This window comes from Mirounga angustirostris, unplaced genomic scaffold, assembly GCF_029215605.1.
Source record: "Mirounga angustirostris isolate CCGP_5_RB_7025 unplaced genomic scaffold, mMirAng1.0.hap1 SCAF_4, whole genome shotgun sequence".
Lineage (NCBI taxonomy): Eukaryota > Metazoa > Chordata > Mammalia > Carnivora > Phocidae > Mirounga > Mirounga angustirostris.
The window spans coordinates 116,850,507-116,867,729 of NW_026991712.1; positions in this window are offsets into that span (position 1 = coordinate 116,850,507).

Genomic DNA, 17,223 nt, shown 5'->3' on the forward strand with positions numbered 1-17,223 from the left:
GCATACATATACACATACATACATATATATACACACATGTATATTATACGTACATATATATATACACATGTATATATATGACAGTTTTCTGGTAGACAGTGAAGTACTTTGAGGAAGGAGTAGCTTTTTCTAAAGGCCCCAGTGGGTTTGGAGTAGGGCTAGAGGTGGGTGCTTTTATTTTCCCCTTTAAAGTGAAGCTGTCTGCAGTCACATAGCTAATGAGTTATAGATATTCAAATTTTCACGGGTTGACTCCATATTCTTTACTCCTAATTATGGTTTGCTGATTTGACATGGAGCACTCTTGAATTCAAGAAGAGAATACCATATAATAGAGTTTTATTGTCTTTGTGAGCTTTTGAAAAACCTCTGAAGACCTGCCTGAAGAAAATGCATCTGAAGAATATGTCCTCCTTTAGCTTAAGTGTTTTTAGGAATCATTGTTCATTTGTTAGATCTGTGGTTCTTAACTGGTGATCAGTACCCTTCTAGTGGAGCCCCAGATTTGTCCAGTTGGAACCTAGGGTTTTTATAACAATTATAGAAATTTGAAAGGCTATAGCACCACTAAATACAACACTGAATATACTTTTAAAATGTTTTAAAGTAGGCTTTTAATATTGCTCAGGGTGGGACCCAAGGTTTGTGAGAAATTAACTAACATATACAAAATGGGAAATACTGAGACAATGGCAGGAAGGGGGTGTTTTGGGGTTCTCTACTCTCTTCCTTATTTGCAAAGCTTAGTTTACCTAGTTGGCTAACTGAGACTTTTTGAATTTTAGGAAATAAGATTTCTGAGACGTAATAACTGAGGAGAGGAGAGGGGTTGGGGTTAAATTGGGGCAACAATAAACTCTTGGACAGCTTAAGGTCACTAAACATGCTGTGGGTCATGGGGGAAACTAGGCTGGCTTCACAATCTGAGTTTTCTGTGCCCCTGAAATGTGCCTTATGAAGAGGAAGCCTCCTTATTCTTATCGTATAAGATGAATTCACTATTTTAAATGAGTGTGTTCCAGTCAACAAGCAGGTAGTGAGTGCCATGAATGTTCACAACACGGTGCTACTCTGGGGGACACAAGGATATGCAATAATAGTCATCAGTATATGAGAATGCTCTAGAATGTACACATTTATTTCTCACACATCTTCTCATTTTAAACCTTGGGAAGTAGCTATATGGCTATCCTCATTTAGAGAGGAGAAAACCAAGCCACAGAGACTTGCCTAAGTTCCAGTACACAAAAAGTGTCATATATGAAATTGAACCTCAAGTCTTCCAACTTTGGAATCCATCTTATTTCCATTACACTAGACTCCCTGCCCTAAACAGCTTTGCACTTTAGAGTGAGAGAAACATATATAGCCACAAATGTGGTAAGAGTATAACTGAAAACTCAAATGTGGTAGTTGCATGGTTTACCAAAATATTTTAGTCCAAAACTGGGTTACAGATTCTCATACTGTGGCCTTTACATTTTAGGAGCTGTGTATTTCGCCTTTTAGAAGTCTGAATCCTGTTTTTCTGAGTATGTTTTTATTTTTTATTTTTATTTTTTAAAGAATTTATTTATTTGACAGAGAGAGACACAGCGAGAGAAGGAACATAAGCAGGGGGAGCTGAAGAGGGAGAAGCAGGCTTGCTGAAGCAAGCTTCCTGCATAGCAGGGAGCCCGATATGGGGCTCGATCCCAGGACTCTGGGATCACGATCTGAGTCAAAGGCAGACGCTTAATGACTAAGCCACCCAGGCGCCCCTCTGAGTATGTTTTTAGAAACCATAGTATATTAGCTCTACCTGCTTGGGAGTTAGACCTCTTCTTCTTTCTCAGGAATAGACAGCTTTCCACTCAACAACTAGAGTACTTAAAAGATGCCTGCATTAAATTCCTTTTGACCTTTTCAATCTCTTTCCATGGATTCTCTCACTGGTAGCATGTTACATTTGTTTGCCTGTCTGCAGTTTGATAGAAGTTTCGTTGATAGTCTTAAGTAGATAGAGCCCATTAAATAAGGTATAACTGACATATGTAAACTCATAAAAATGAACAGCCCTCTGGGGACCAGTGACAATAAGCTCTTAAGTTTGAGAGGAGGATCTTAGGTATCTATCAAGGCTGTTCTGATTCAAATATGGTAAGCATTATAGTGATAAAGATGTAAGCAATTTCATCTCCAAACAGAGACTGAAATTACTTGAGCTGGTAGAATTCCATAACCCACCTGCAGCTTTCGAGAGGTTGAAAAACATTTTTTTTGCAGATACCTTTGTTTCCAATGAATTTTTTGTTATGAGCATTTCCCACTTTTATTCTCTGTGATATACTGGTTTTGATACACTACAAATCAGTATAACTTGTTTTTTACTATTTCCAAAATCAGCAATTATTCTTTTTTTCTTAAAGATTTATTTATTTGAGAGAGAGAGAGCAAGAGAGAGCACGAGTGCTTAAGTGGGAGGAGGGGCAGAGGGAGAGAATCTCTAGCAGACTCCCCGCTAAACATGGAGCCCTACAAGGCCTGGATGGGGCAGGGGGTGTGGGGCTGGATGGGCCTTGATCTCTTGACCCATGAGATCATGACCTGTGCTGAAACCAAGAGATGGACGCTTAACTGACTGTGCCACCCAGGTGCCCCCAAATCAGCAATTTTTCTTAATTAACATGTCATATGTTGGAGAAGAAGGATGGATCAGGAAATCTGAATTTGTTATACAACAGTTGGATAGCTTTTTCTTAATAGCGTTTGTGATTTCCTATCAGCCCTTCTGATGCTCATGTAAAAAAGTACTTAAGAATGGAAAAGAGAATAAATTGTGGCTGCCTATAAAAATTGTTGGGGAAGCAGTCATCATGTGACCTGTTCACACCTGAGGATTGCCCAGTAGGTGGACTAGGCCTGGACTATTCCCTAATATGGAAACTGGGTACCAAGCTATTGCTTGGCACCCAGATTCTTCTTCCTTATTAGGAGAAATCTTTCCCTGTCCTGGATGCACAGTGAATTTCTTGTATTGCTTATTAAGTGTCTATCACGTGGCACCTGGCCAACTCTATTCTTCTCCACTCTTCTGCAGCCTGAGAGGGATATGTGCAGTCCATCACCCTGCATGGGCTGTTGGGAGAGACCCCTTGGCCATGAGAAACTGGCTCACAGTGCAGACACTGGTCTTGCTGTGTATCGTCTTCTTTTGTTGAGTAAAGCATTTTTCTGACTGGTGTCTTGTGTGTCCAGTTCTTCCCTGGGAACTCTGAACCCACAGAAGATGCACAGTGGGCCAGTGTCTGTGGGCTCCTATTTCTGGTGGTTGATATTGTTGTGGTCTTTGCCATCCTTCAAGCAGTGGGAATCCTTACCTGACAGAGATTGGTAGCTGGATCATCCTGTTTGACAAAAATGAAACCTAGTTTTCTTTTTTTATTAAAATAAATCCCAGTCTAGGGGCACCTGCGTGGCTTAATCGGTTAAGCGTTTGCCTTTAGATCAGGTCATGATCTCAGGGTCCTGGGATCGAGCCCCACATCGGGCTCCCTGCTCACTAGGGAGTCTGCTTCTTCCTCTCTCTCTGCTACTCCCCCTACTTGTGCTCTCTTCCTCTCTCTCCCTCTCTTACTCTGTCAAATAAATAAATAAAATCTTTAAAAAAAAATCTCAGTCTAGGAATTTTTGAAATAGTTATGAACACCTGGTAGTAATGCCAAATGCACGTAAGGAGATCTCACAAACATGAAACATACTATTGGCAGATTTGTGATTAATTATATTTATATTAATACCAATATTAATACAGTTTGTATATTTAATCTCTGGTTGGAGTAAGGTTAAAGATGTCATGTGTGTGGTATGGCTATTGTCCTGCTTTCACATGATTTTTTTTTTACTTTTAAGAAGTTAGTCACCATCACCACAATGGTTGACGCTTCCTCTTTTAGAAACTCACTGTATATGTACAGTCACCAACTATGTTTTCCAAAATATTTTGTGAATCTGTCCACTTTCTTCCATTGCCAACAGCAATGCCCCACGGGTTTTCTCAAAATTTTCTCAGTATCTTGATATTTTTAGTGGGAGGGATCCAGAAGTTGTGTTAGTTCAGCATCTTGGTCTGGTAGGTATTCCCTACCTTACATATCTTGCTTATTTTCTGGTTTTCCTACCACAGGATCTTTGAGTACAGGGATTTTGTCAATTTTGTTCACTATTGTATCTGTAGGTCCTAGAACAGTGACTATTACACATGAAGTTCTTAATACTTTTTGAAGAAACTTTTTTGAAAAATAATAATAAGCATTCCTTAAATTTAAAAAGTTTATCCACTGAAAAAATACAGCAAGGATCATGCTCCTTGGAGATATTAGATGTTTTCCTTTTGAGAGTAAGAGCAAGACAAGAATGTCAGCTCTCATTGCAACAAAAACCAGTAACATCTCTTTAGAGCAGCAACTACTAACTAGAAAATAAGGTACCAACCATTATTTATATGTGATAAATTTTTTATATCCATTAAATTGGCAAAGATTAAAAAAACGCGTAATATCAAGTGTTGGCAGGGATATGGAGAGACGAGAACTTGTAAGAACTGCTGATGGGGGTGTAAACTGATACAGCCATCCTGGAGGGAGATCTGATACTACTCAAAGAAACGAAGCATGTAGATAAGTCCACAAGTGGAAACATATGTCCATTGCAGGATTATTTGTGATAGCAAGGATTAGGAGGTATTAAAAAGGTGGCTAAGTAAATTATGGTATATGCATATGATGGAATACAGGTCAGAAGTAATGAATTATATTCACTCAATTACATGCAAAATGAACAGAAACCAAAAGCATAATGTTTAGCAAACACATAGGAAACAGTATGCGATTATTAGTACATGTAGTAATTAAATATTGCCTGTATAAGAAAATTACGTTTTAAGTTTAAATAAACTAAGCCACACTCTAATTTTCAAGGAAACTTGTACGTTTAAGGAAATATATATCTAATATATTATAGCAAAAAAAAAAGGGGTGTTTGTTTTGTGCAGACAGATGATAGCCATGTGTTATAAACTGGAGTCCTTGATAATTAAATTCTATGTACCAGGGGTTTAAAAAAAAGTAAGAAGATGAGGATAGGGTTGACAGCTTGGGTCTTGAGGCAGTAGCAGGATTCTCAGAATTTCTGCACCTGGACTGCTGCATTGGGCTCTATACAGATTGGAAATGGAGATTTTCTAAGATTCAATTACTACGAAGTATTATTTTCATAATGCTCCTAGAGGTTGCAGACAAGGGAGCCGCCAGCCTGCTAGCTGGATGGTATCGTGGCTTTTTTTCATCTGAATTTTACTGCAATGCTACATTCCATTCAATTGTAAGAACTAGAGAAAAACCTTCACATGGAGGTCTTAGGCTGAAAATATCCTGCCCATAGAGGTTCATGCCAGGGATGGCGCTAGCCACCGGATGTGAAAAATTGAGTAAGACAGAATCACTGTCTTTGAAAAGCTCACAGTCTAGTGGGATAGACAGAAACATAAATAGATCATTAAAATAAGATGGTATATGCGATCGTAGATACCAGTTGGAATTAAAAAACAATGTTTGATACTTAAAATTCAAACTTTCCATATCTGTCCTTGAATGATAGAAAGTGACTCATTGATACCCATATTCATGAATGTAAAGAGTACCCATAGATGAAGGAGCAGAAGATAAACTGTTGGTTCACTTTTTTTTTTATTATGTAAAACTAAATGTTTCCCCAATTTTCTAAGAAAAATAGCCTTATACATGATCAGAATGCAGATATAAACAGTATTCACAAAAATAAATTTTAAAAGTTTATATCTCAAATGCACCAGCCTAGGAGGCAAACCCATCACAATCTTAGCATTTAAACTATGTCATATGCAAATCATTTTCCCAGATGATTTTTTAATTTGAAGGTATGCAAGTTTAATTAAAAAAAAAAACAGCTCTGTACTGCTCTGTATACTGGTAAAGCTGAACTATTAGAATGGATATTGGGGTAAAAATTTTTAATTTATTTTTTGTTCTTTAGCATGCCAGTTAAATTATTTTCACCATTAATGACATTTTAAATACAGAATTCAATTTTCTTTAAGTTTTGTTGATAGTATCAGTGCTGGATGGGCAATACTTTCCTCCCCTTTGGCTTTGATTCATGCTGGTGTCTGAAAAGACAATCAGGCCCTTCATCTGCAAGCTGTGGCTCATTTATATTTGTAGGCACTTACCTCTTGCTTGGAAATAGAAAAAAAGCGATGTCACTATCTTTGGAAGATAGGGAAAATTCACACTATCTTTGTGAAGGGTACTGAGGTGTCCCAACCTTGGAAAGACTATATTTAACTAAAAGAAAGAGTCAAGTCCTTGCTTCTAAGATTGTGGGTTGCTAGAATTAGTACTGCAAGGAATAAAGCACTTTGTAATGAAAAACTCTTACCTGAGAGTTCTGTTTTAATTTTTAAGTATTGTCCTTTGCTCCCTCCCCTCTGGGCCGCACACACACTTAACTCACATAACCCTGGCGGGGTAGAGTAGATTTATCATATAAGGCCTGCTCATCTACCCTAGAAGAGTCCAGAGGGCATACCTTTCACCACCACTATGGTGAACTTGTGAGGGGAGCCTCAGCATCCTGAAGTCTAAAGTCACTCTTCTTTGTAGTTCAGAAATTACAGTGGGAATTGCTACTGTTGAATTGGACAACTAAATGCAGTGGGGATAACTGAATCCTAGGGTGGCAGGGGCCATGTGGTGGCCCTTAATTGCTAAAGACAGTGTGGGTGTGGTTACCATAATGGCCAATAAAAATGAAAGCAGAATCCAGAATAGTCTTGGCTTGCATAGACCTGTGGTATTGGCTATTTGATCATGGTGTCCCTAGCAGTGAAGTAGATGGGCAGGCTACTAAACTCTAAATCTGTTAAATGAGAGAGTTCTAGGTCAAGTGAATAGCAGTCTAACTGAATCAGTGAAGCAGAGAGTCAGGAGCCCTCAATCAATTCTCAGGCTTGAGCCAGTTTATAGATCCAGAACCCCATGAATGAAGTGGAGGCCAGGACTCCTTGATGAAGGGCCCTGCTACATTGTCTAAATTTATATTGTTAATCTTTCTCCCGGTCTTCCTAAAGGATTCCATGGCTTTTTACCAGGGTTAGTGTGCATTGAAAAAAGGAAAAAAGAAAAGTCACACTTTGGGGGGCTGGCTCTGAGCTGAGATTAATTCCAGAAGGTAGAAAATGTCACTGTGGTCTACCAGTCAGAATTGAAGCTTCAGGAGGTAAGTGATGAATGGAATTTTAGCCCAGGCCCATCTCACAGTGGGTTCAGTGGGTTCCCAAACTGCTATGGACTGAATGTTTGTATACTCCCCCCCTGCCTAAATTCATATGTTGAAATCTAATGCCCAGTGTGATGGCATTAGGAGGTGGGGCCTTTGGGGGGTGCTTAGTTTGTGAGGGTGGAGCCCTCATAAATGGGATTAGTGCCCTTATAAAAAAGAGCCCCCACAAAGCTCCTAAACTCCTTCCACCATGTGAGGACGTAGCAAGAAGGTGCCATCTATGAACAAGAAAGTGGGCTCTTCACAGATATCGAATCTGCTGGTATCTTGATCTTGGACTCCCCAGACTTTAGAACTGGGAGACATACACTTTTGTTGTTTATAAGCCACCTAGTTTGTGGTATTGTTACTATAGAAGTTTGAAGGGACTAAGACACAAACCCATCCTGTGGTTATTCCCTTAGTTCTGGAATGTATAATTGGAAAAGACATACTCAGAAACTGACAGAATTCCACTCTGGCCTTAAAAAATATTTACCTTGGTCTTTTTGGACTGCCATAATAAGATACCATAGACTGGGTGACTTAAACAACAGAAATTAATTTTCTTAGCGTTCTGGAGGCTAGATATCTGAGATTAGGGTGCCGGCATGGTTGGGTTTGTTGAGGGTTCTCTCTGTAGCTTTCAGATGGCCACCTTCTTGCTATGTTCCCATGTGACTTTTCATAAATGCATGCATGCAGAGAGAATGAGCAAGCAAGCTCTCTGATATCTTTTCTTATAAGGACACTAATACTCTCATGAAGGTCCCACCCTTATGATCCGATCAGTCTAACCCTATTTACCTCCCAGAGCCCCCATCTTCAAATATCAACACATTTGGATTAGAACTTAAACATACATTTTAGTTCATTATATTCCACTCCTGGCTCCCTGAAATTCATCCTGCTTACATGAAAAATGCATTCATTACATCCCCAAAGCCCCAACATATATATATATTTATATATGCATATATATGTATATAAAAAGAGAGAGATTTACCATAAGGGCTTAGCTAACCTGATTTTAGAGGCTGAGAAGTCCAAGATGTGCAGTTGGCAAGCTGGAGACTCAAGAGAGCTGGTGGTAAAGTTCCAGTCTGAGTCCAAAGCCTAAGAACAGGAGAGCCAATCGTTTTAAGTTCTAGTCCAAATCTAAGACCAAACGCAGGAGAAGAGTGATGTCCTAGCTTGAAGACAGTCAGGAAGAGAGCAAGGATTCTCTCTTTTTCAGCCTTTATTAGTCTATTGAAGTCTCCAACAGATTAGATGAGGCCCACCCACAGTGGGAAGAGCAACCTGCTGTACTCAGTCTTCTGATTCAAATGTTAATCTCAGTCGGAAACCTTGTCACAGACACATCCAGAAATTACGTTTAACCAAATACCTTGACAACCCATAATCCAGTCAGATTGACACATAAATTAACCATCACAAACCCACCCTGTGTTAACTTGGTGCTCATACACGTATCCTTAAACTATGCTTAATCTCCAAATAAACACAATAACAAGACTGCCAATTCCTGTGTAACTGCAAATGCACTAACTCCTTCCCCAGTAGAGGAGATAAAGTCTTTGAGTGATGTTTACACTTACTCTTGATATCCCATAACTTACATCTCTGATGTAAAATTGACAGTACTTAAATACCATGATATAAAGCCAGTAGATCTTACAATACAGCATCACTTATTTGTGTTAAGGACAGTATAGACATGTCAATGAAATATCCCTTATCTCAAAAACTAGGGGGAGGGAAACTTGTATGTCTAAGGAAATATATATCTAATATATTATAGCAAAAAAAAAAAAAGGGTGTTTGTTTTGTGCAGACAGATGATAGCCATGTGTTATAAACTGGAGTGCTTGATAATTAAATTCTATGTACCAGGGGTTTAAAAAAAAGTAAGAAGATGAGGATAGGGTTGACAGCTTAAGCTTCAAAATATATTTGCCCCCTGAAGAACATCTCAGCCTCTAAAATCAGGTTAGCTAAGCCCTTATGGTAAATCTCTCTCTTTTTATATACATATACATGCATATATAAATATATATGTGTTGGGGCTTTGGGAACGTAATGAATGTATTTTTCATGTAAGCATAGGTCTTAACTTGACCTATTAAGTTCTGATTAATGCACTAGAAAAAAATTTGTTTATTTATAGTATGCTTTCTTCCAGAAAGCACTGCTTGTTGTGAACGAGGGTATGTAAAATCAGACAAATTGGAAAAAGTAGAAAAAAGAGTGAGGTAAAATGGAGCTAGGAGTAAGGTTCTAACTGATAACATGGCACACCAAAGGGGCAGGGTGTTGAGCACACATTTGTTCCTAAGCTTTCTTTAACAGAATCTGGTTCACAGTTTTCATGAAACAGACATTCTTGGCACTAGGTCAGATACAATTTTTTGCGTGATAAATGAATTAAAATGAGTGAAATTCGTTATTTGATGGTTTAACTAATTTGATTCAATCTTTCACTTTTTAAGTAATTTTTATGATGTTCTTGTAGAGTGAGAAAAAGCCTGGCTTCTGGAGCCAAATTTACTTGGTCCTTGCTCTTTTGTTAGTTGTGTGATCTTCAGCCGGTTCCTTAACCTTTCTGGGTCTTACTTTCCCCATTTGCGTATAGATGCAGTAATACCTTTGTGATATGAAGTTAAAGTGTATGTAAGTCTCCTTATACCATACTTAATCCCCCTTTTCTTTCATCTTAGAGAATGTGGTATTTAGTCATAATGCAAGCAAATTAATTCTCTGTGAAAACCTGTAAGTGGAGCACAGATTGTGAAATTGTTGGATCAGGTAGTATTAACACCATCTGACTTGAGCTGAATGCATGCTTAGGACAGAATAACTACTTGTTTACAAATACACACATTCAAACAAAGAGATGCAATTCTATGTGTGTGCGTGTGTGTGTGTGCGTGCATGCACGCGCACACACACACGCACACACACACCACACAGAGCCAGCCCACAATAGTTTATGTGAAAGTCAGTTTTACATACTTGATTCTTTAACATTCTGGCTGATATTCCCATTTTCTGAAGTATGAATCTTTGATTACATATGTCTTAGATATTGTTGTCTCAAGAAAGTAACTGTGCAACCTTGCAATGAGATGAAGAACATTCTTTCTGTAGTGCCTTTGTGTGCTATAGGCTTCAGAGAGTTCTTCCTTTAGAACTATGAAATAATTTTTGCATGGAGTTGAAAATTAATAGGTCGTTTACTTGAGAAGTGTTATCTGCTTGCAAGACCTCAGTCCACTGTATTTTCTCACACCATCCCTCCACTTTCCTTCACATTTTTATCTAGGTGAAATAGGGTTCAAATTAGCATCCCAGAGACATCTGGGGGGACAGGAAGTCACAAAGGCATTCACATGATATTTGGGTGGATGCCCTTGACATAGTAGTGGTGGAATTAAGTGAGTTATCTGATTATATGAATAAAATCTCAAGTCTCTTCCAATCCAAGATGGTGGAAGCATATCCTTCTGTCATTATGATTGCCTTTCTGCGTATCCACCCTTACACTTGACGGTAGTTGGCCTAATTTGCTATATCCTAGGAATGGCTCTGATAATTGTTATAGGATATGTCTATTAGGGTCAACTTGAACACCAAACTACAGTTTTTTGGACTCTAACCGCTGATGAAATATCTTAAATGAAGCCTGCTCTGATTATTGTGTGGTATTTGGGCTCATATTTTGGCTTATTTTTCTGTACATTTCAAAACACTATGACATTGATGTATTGCCTCAAAAAGGTAAAAAAAGGATATCAGATACTGCGTTGAAGGTGTCAGTTTGAAAATACCACAATATTTCCATATTTTGTAAAAACCAGCAAAAGAGTAAACTACGAAAGAAGTGATTCAAAAAATGTCTTTGAATAAAAGTTTAAAGTCTTCAAAATATATTTGCCCCTGGAGCAAACTTTTTTCATTTAATATTGTGTCTGTTAATTAGTGCTTCAAATTTGCAAATTCTTTATTGGTTTATATCAATGTAATACCCAAAGCTCATCTCATTGCCAGATTTGAATGAAATATGATCCTGTTTATTCTATTAAAATGAAGGCTTGAAATGGTTACCCAAATGCCACAGGAATTCTTGCCATTTTCTCATCAAATTCCTCATCAGATTTTTTGTTAAAGTCACATTGTTTTAGATTTTGTGCCTTGGCATTTAAATGAAATTCAATGTGCCCCACTGGAGGAAACATCTGTAGGGACATATTATGTACAATATCCATTCCAATCAAGCAGGAGTGTACTGAGTGCCTGAATGAGGAGCTTTTTCTTGCTTCACTTTCCTCTGATGTGGCTATTGAGAAGATCTATAAGAGAGGGAACATTTATAAAAATTAAACCAGTGGAGCACAGTATTTTAAATGCTGAAATCAAATACTTTTTAAAGGCACAATATCAGTTTCAGTGAATGGATTCCTGCATCTTTCTTTTGATGTAACGGACTTTATATATCTATATCTATATCTATAGATAGCTATATATAGCATTTGATCCAGACTGGGCAGCTTAGAGAGTAATTAGGTGATGATGATTTTCAAGGTCCATGTGCCCCAGTAAGCTTGTGTTTACTTGATTTCAACAACCTACCATGTCCCTCAACAGCCAGCCTTAGCTCAGACATTCTGTATAACATTGTATGTTTGAATCTGACACAAAACACCTACAACTAGTGCTGTGTCAAAGTGGTCAGGGGAGGGGGGCATTTCCTGTTCTCTCTATAGAGCCATGCATCAATGGAAAAATTCCAAAATGGTTCTTGGGAAATGATCAGAATGTGATGTCTAGAACTCCTATAAAATGGGAATACTTATTAAACTGACTCCATAGGGCTTTAAGGTATATAGGGATCAAAATAAATTATATGTGCTAAGTACTTAGACCATGACATATGGTAAGTGCCTAGTAAATATTAACTATTATTATTACTGTCAGAGATGATTTCATAGAAGAGATAGGATTGGAATTGGATGATGTTTCATCAGCCTCAGATTCAAGCATTCACATACCAGGAATAGCTTGCACAATGGTGTGAATGTAGGGAAGCAGAACATGTACCGAGAGAGGGTCACTAGACCAGCTTAGTTTTTGCTGAAGGCTCATAGTTACTGTCAACATCAAGTACACAGCCTATTAATGTATAAGCCACTGAACGACATGTCTGAATACAAAGAGAGCTGTATAGTTTCAACCTAGACAATGCTCTATTAGGTGTGTTGTACATAAAAGAGATATTTCATTTCTAGGTACGTCAGTGTATAATTAAGCAACTGAAACACTGTATCATAAACAACATGAACCATTCAGCAACCTCCTGTCAAAATGTACTTAGATTCCTGTTGGAAGACAGAGCTGCTTCTAAAAGAAATAACTCAATCTCCCAGTAAATACCAAAGTGAACCATTCTCTCATCTTTTCACTGCTTTGGTCCCTGCTTACCTTTGCTATAGTTATGACTTGTATTATGGCATGAATATGGAATTATGTCTTTACAGATAAGAGGCAGATCATGTGACACATTATAAAGTATAAATTATAATTCTCATTTCTTTCCTGCCTTTCACAATTTCTTTCAAATCCAGGGCCTGGCTTTGTAGGGCTGATTTTTGTTCATTCTGTTCATTCAACTCAAAAAACTCTTGCATGGTAAAATTTAGACAATGCTGGATTATATAAAATTATATGGGTTTCCTAACTTTAGAACTGGAGTTCTTATTATGTTAATGAATATTTTAAATCTATAAGAATAAGATGCAGTATGCATGGTTTCTGACACTCATTTGGCATGGAACCCCTTTTCTGTGAACATGCCAGAACCTCTGATTTTTGGAATCCTTTTGGGATATGATACTCAGCAATCTTATGATCTAAGAGTTGATGGGATATTTATTTAACAATGATGGATGCAAGCATGTTCTAGAAATGAATAATATATTTTAAAATTATTTCAATTTAATGGGAGTATAATACTTACATAGCTTGGTTTACCCAAGAAAATAAAGCATTTCCACTGGACTTGTGAACTCCTTAGAAGTAGGATCGTTTATCATTTGTCTTTGGAACCTCAATATCATTCGTATCCACTCTTTCCACTGGAAATACTCTTTTATAGAATGTGGATGGCCAGTAGCCATTTTATTTTCTCTGCTGCATAGAAGCTTGTCTAAGAGAAGAGAAGGAGGAAAAAGAGGAAAAGAGGGAAAAGGAGGTAGATGACACCATTTCAGCTCCTGGATTTAGCTACACCTGAAGCCAGTATACTCCAGACTTTTAATTTATGTGAACTTACTAAATTTATTTTCACACTTAAGCTAAGTTTTTAATACTTGAACTGAGTTTTTTAACTTATAACCAAAAGTGTCCTTATATGTCAGAATTGCAGTCAACAGATTCCAAATTATGAAATTGGTTAAGCAGAGGCAAGATACAGCAAGCAGTGTGAGGATTCTCCTATGCATGACCAGTGTGAGTGTAGCAGGCTGAGAGTTGACACCCCAATTCTATTCTTTTATTACTGTCATAATCTAAACTATTTTTCCAGGTGACAAAGCACCCAGTTAAAAAATACCATTCCTTCCTTTGCTGTTTGGAGGTGGCAACATGATGCAGTTTTGGACAATGAGATACACATAGAAGTCTCAGTGTTAGACACTCAGGGAAGTTCCTTAGGTGAGAGCCAGCCTCAGCTGGCATATGCCTTTCACCTTGCCTTCCCTCTTCCTCCTGTCTGTGCCAGCATCACAGTGTCTGAGACTACACAGACTGAGTCTATAGTCCAAGCATGTGGTGAAGCAGAGACACAAGGCATTGTACCAGTGACATTATGGCACTGCCACACCAGCCTGGGATTTTCAACCTTCTGATCTCTTATTATGTGAAAGCAAGCAAACAGGTCTCTATTTGCCACGCTAAGTTCAGTTTTCTGTTATGTGTAGTTGAACCTGCTTTGGAAATGATACAGCAAGGAAGCTACCTAAGCTACCTGTTGCCAGTGTGTCTTGGGACATTGAAAGCCTCCCATGCCTGGGGCATTAGAGGAAGTAGGTGCAGACAATGTTGGGTTACTGGAGGTAGTTGATGACTTCTTGCAGTCTTTTGTAAGTCTTCTAAGAAAGTCCTTCAGTCCAAGCCAGTCCGCATAGACGCTCTGACCAGAAAAAGTCAGGTAATTTTGTGTCTTGTAGATGAAATCCAATGATGCAGTTAGTACAGTGCCAGCCCACCACAAAAATTAGTTGGAAGAATAATGGGCATTTAGGGTGAGGAGCACTGGAAGCAAACTTTGATGAATTCAGGAATTTAATTGACTCAGCCTTGGGCTTGCAAGTGGGGTGTTTTGATATGTTAGATTGATTAAATAGCTCTATCACAATATTGCTCAATTATACATCATACTCATTATTGAGCCTGTTATTTCATACAATTTAAAAGATTACTTCTGTTGTTTTTGTCCTATTTTGGTAGTATAATTATTTAAAAAATTCTATTCATAATGCAGTGGTAAAAAACATAGACTCCGAGGGAAATTCCTTGAGTTTGAATCCCAGCTTTGCCACTTATCTTGCCATTTGATCTTGAGCAAATTACTAAACCTCTTTGTGCCTTAGTTTCCCCATCTGTAAAATGGGGATAATTATTGTACCTGCCTTATGGAGTTGTTATGAGGCTTGAAGGTGTTAACACCTGTTAAGCACTTAGCATGTGCCTAACTTTAGTAAGCACTGTCAACTATTATTATTATTATTATTATTTTAGTATTATAATAGCTGAAAAAAGCTTTTAGACTTTACTTGGAATTTAAAATGTAAAATTGTATGTTACAAAGTTTCATGGTTTCACATTTGGAGTACCTGATGAAGGTGTTTCTCAAGATGGTAGGCTAGGGAAAAAAAAAAATTGTTCCGAGGGAATTGTCTATGTGTCCTGCTTTTGGGATTTATCCCCTCATCAGGGGCTTAGGAAAGGTGATAGGTTTCACACAGAGGGAAACACAGAGAGATGGTATTTCTTTCAGCTCTTGTATTTCAGGGCATGCTAATAAAATCTGTTTCCTGGATGAAAGAAGCTGGCAGCTTAGGGGTCTGCAGGAAAGGCCCCTCCATCTAAGTGGACTTGCACTTTCCTTGCGTATGCAAGTAGGTGTGTAAGCATACCTCTCTACGTAGCCACCTGCAGGGTGTGCACTGGTGGAAATTCTGACTTGGCTGTCATAATGACCCTCTCCAGGTAAGGGCAGCTCTTACCTGAGAAGCACTCTACCCGACAGAAAACCATCTAGATGAAACACACTCCAGGACTGATCAAGGTCAGAGATGGAAAATTACCCTGTTCTCCTATGACCTTTCTTCTGCTGTAGCCCCTTCAGTTTTCTTATTTCTTCCCTCTTAAAGATATATTGAAATCAAATTCAATTTTTCTTTTGTCCTGTGTAGTCAAGGCTGACAAGAGTCCAGACATTTTATATCTCTACTAAGTGTTATCTTTTTTTCATCCAATAATAGTAATACGTCCATTAGGATTAGTCACTAGCACATCCAATCATGGAGCAGTGATATTGAGAGATTAATGAAACTATGTTTCCACAGTGCTTTTATTGCCAATAGTATTGCCTGTTTTTTTGCCTATCCATTCAGTTCATACCATTTAGATATTCCTTCTTGGGTAGAACATCCAAATACATCTTAAATATTGGTCTTTAAAGTATTCAGCTAATGACCAAGAATTAGTAGTCAGAGTGATATTGATTGATTGATTGATTGATTGAGAGGGAAGAGGGGTCGGGGGAGAGGGAGAGAGAATCTTAAGCAGACTCTGAGCTGAGCACAGAGCCCAATGCAGGACTCCATCTCAAGACCCTGAGATCACGACCTGAGCCAAAACCAAGAGTCAGATGCTTAGCCAACTGCATCGCCCAGGCAATTAAATATACATACATGTGAATGCATGTAATTGAAATTAGTTCTGTGTTTGACACCCCTTGTGGCACCAGAGATGGTGGCCTGGCTTGTCACACATGAGGGTTAGGTTTCCAGAATTAAGTTTCAGACAGAATAGCTCTTACCTCTGGGCTGGATCCTCATAATTGAGCCACTCATGTGGCTACCAAGGGCTTCATCAGAAGTTAACAGATATTTGAGAAAAATGATTTCTTTTGTAACTCCTGGATGAACAAAAAAAGTGTCCACTTAGGTAAAAATATTAGGAGGAAAATTCAAACAGTTAAGATCTTTTTATCATGGAGGTGAGGTGGTGTTAGTTCTTGTTGACTCATATGAGGTTATGGCCTTGATAATGTGTTGCTCATCTCTTTTTGATGAAGATTCTCTGGCGTGGGTTTCAAAATATTTCCAACCTTGAAGATTAGTAGCTTTAGAGGCATGAGACTTTGTTTTTCAGGGAAGCTCAGGTACTGTTATATTCTTAGGAATAGTTTCTCCATATCAAAAGTATTTCCTACTCTATTGTTTCTTATTGTAAAAACCAATGAACATGGGTCAGTGATAAACATGACCATAGATAGCATTTAGGTAGGCTTAAAATCATTTACATGAAAATCAAGTTATGGCTGGGCTTTCCTCCTTTTCATTTCCCTTTCTTTCTTTCTTTCTTTCTTTCTTTCTTTCTTTCTTTCTTTCTTCCTTCCTTCCTTCCTTCCTTCTTTCTTTTCTTTTCTTTTCTTTTCTTTTCTTTTCTTTTCTTTTCTTTCTTTCTTTCTTTCTTTCTTTCTTTCTTTCTTTCTTCTTTCTTTCTTTCTTTCTTTCTTTCTTTCTTTCTTTCTTTCTTTCTTTCTTTCTTTCTCCCTTTTACTGGAAACAATTGATAACATTGCTTTGAAAGAAATTA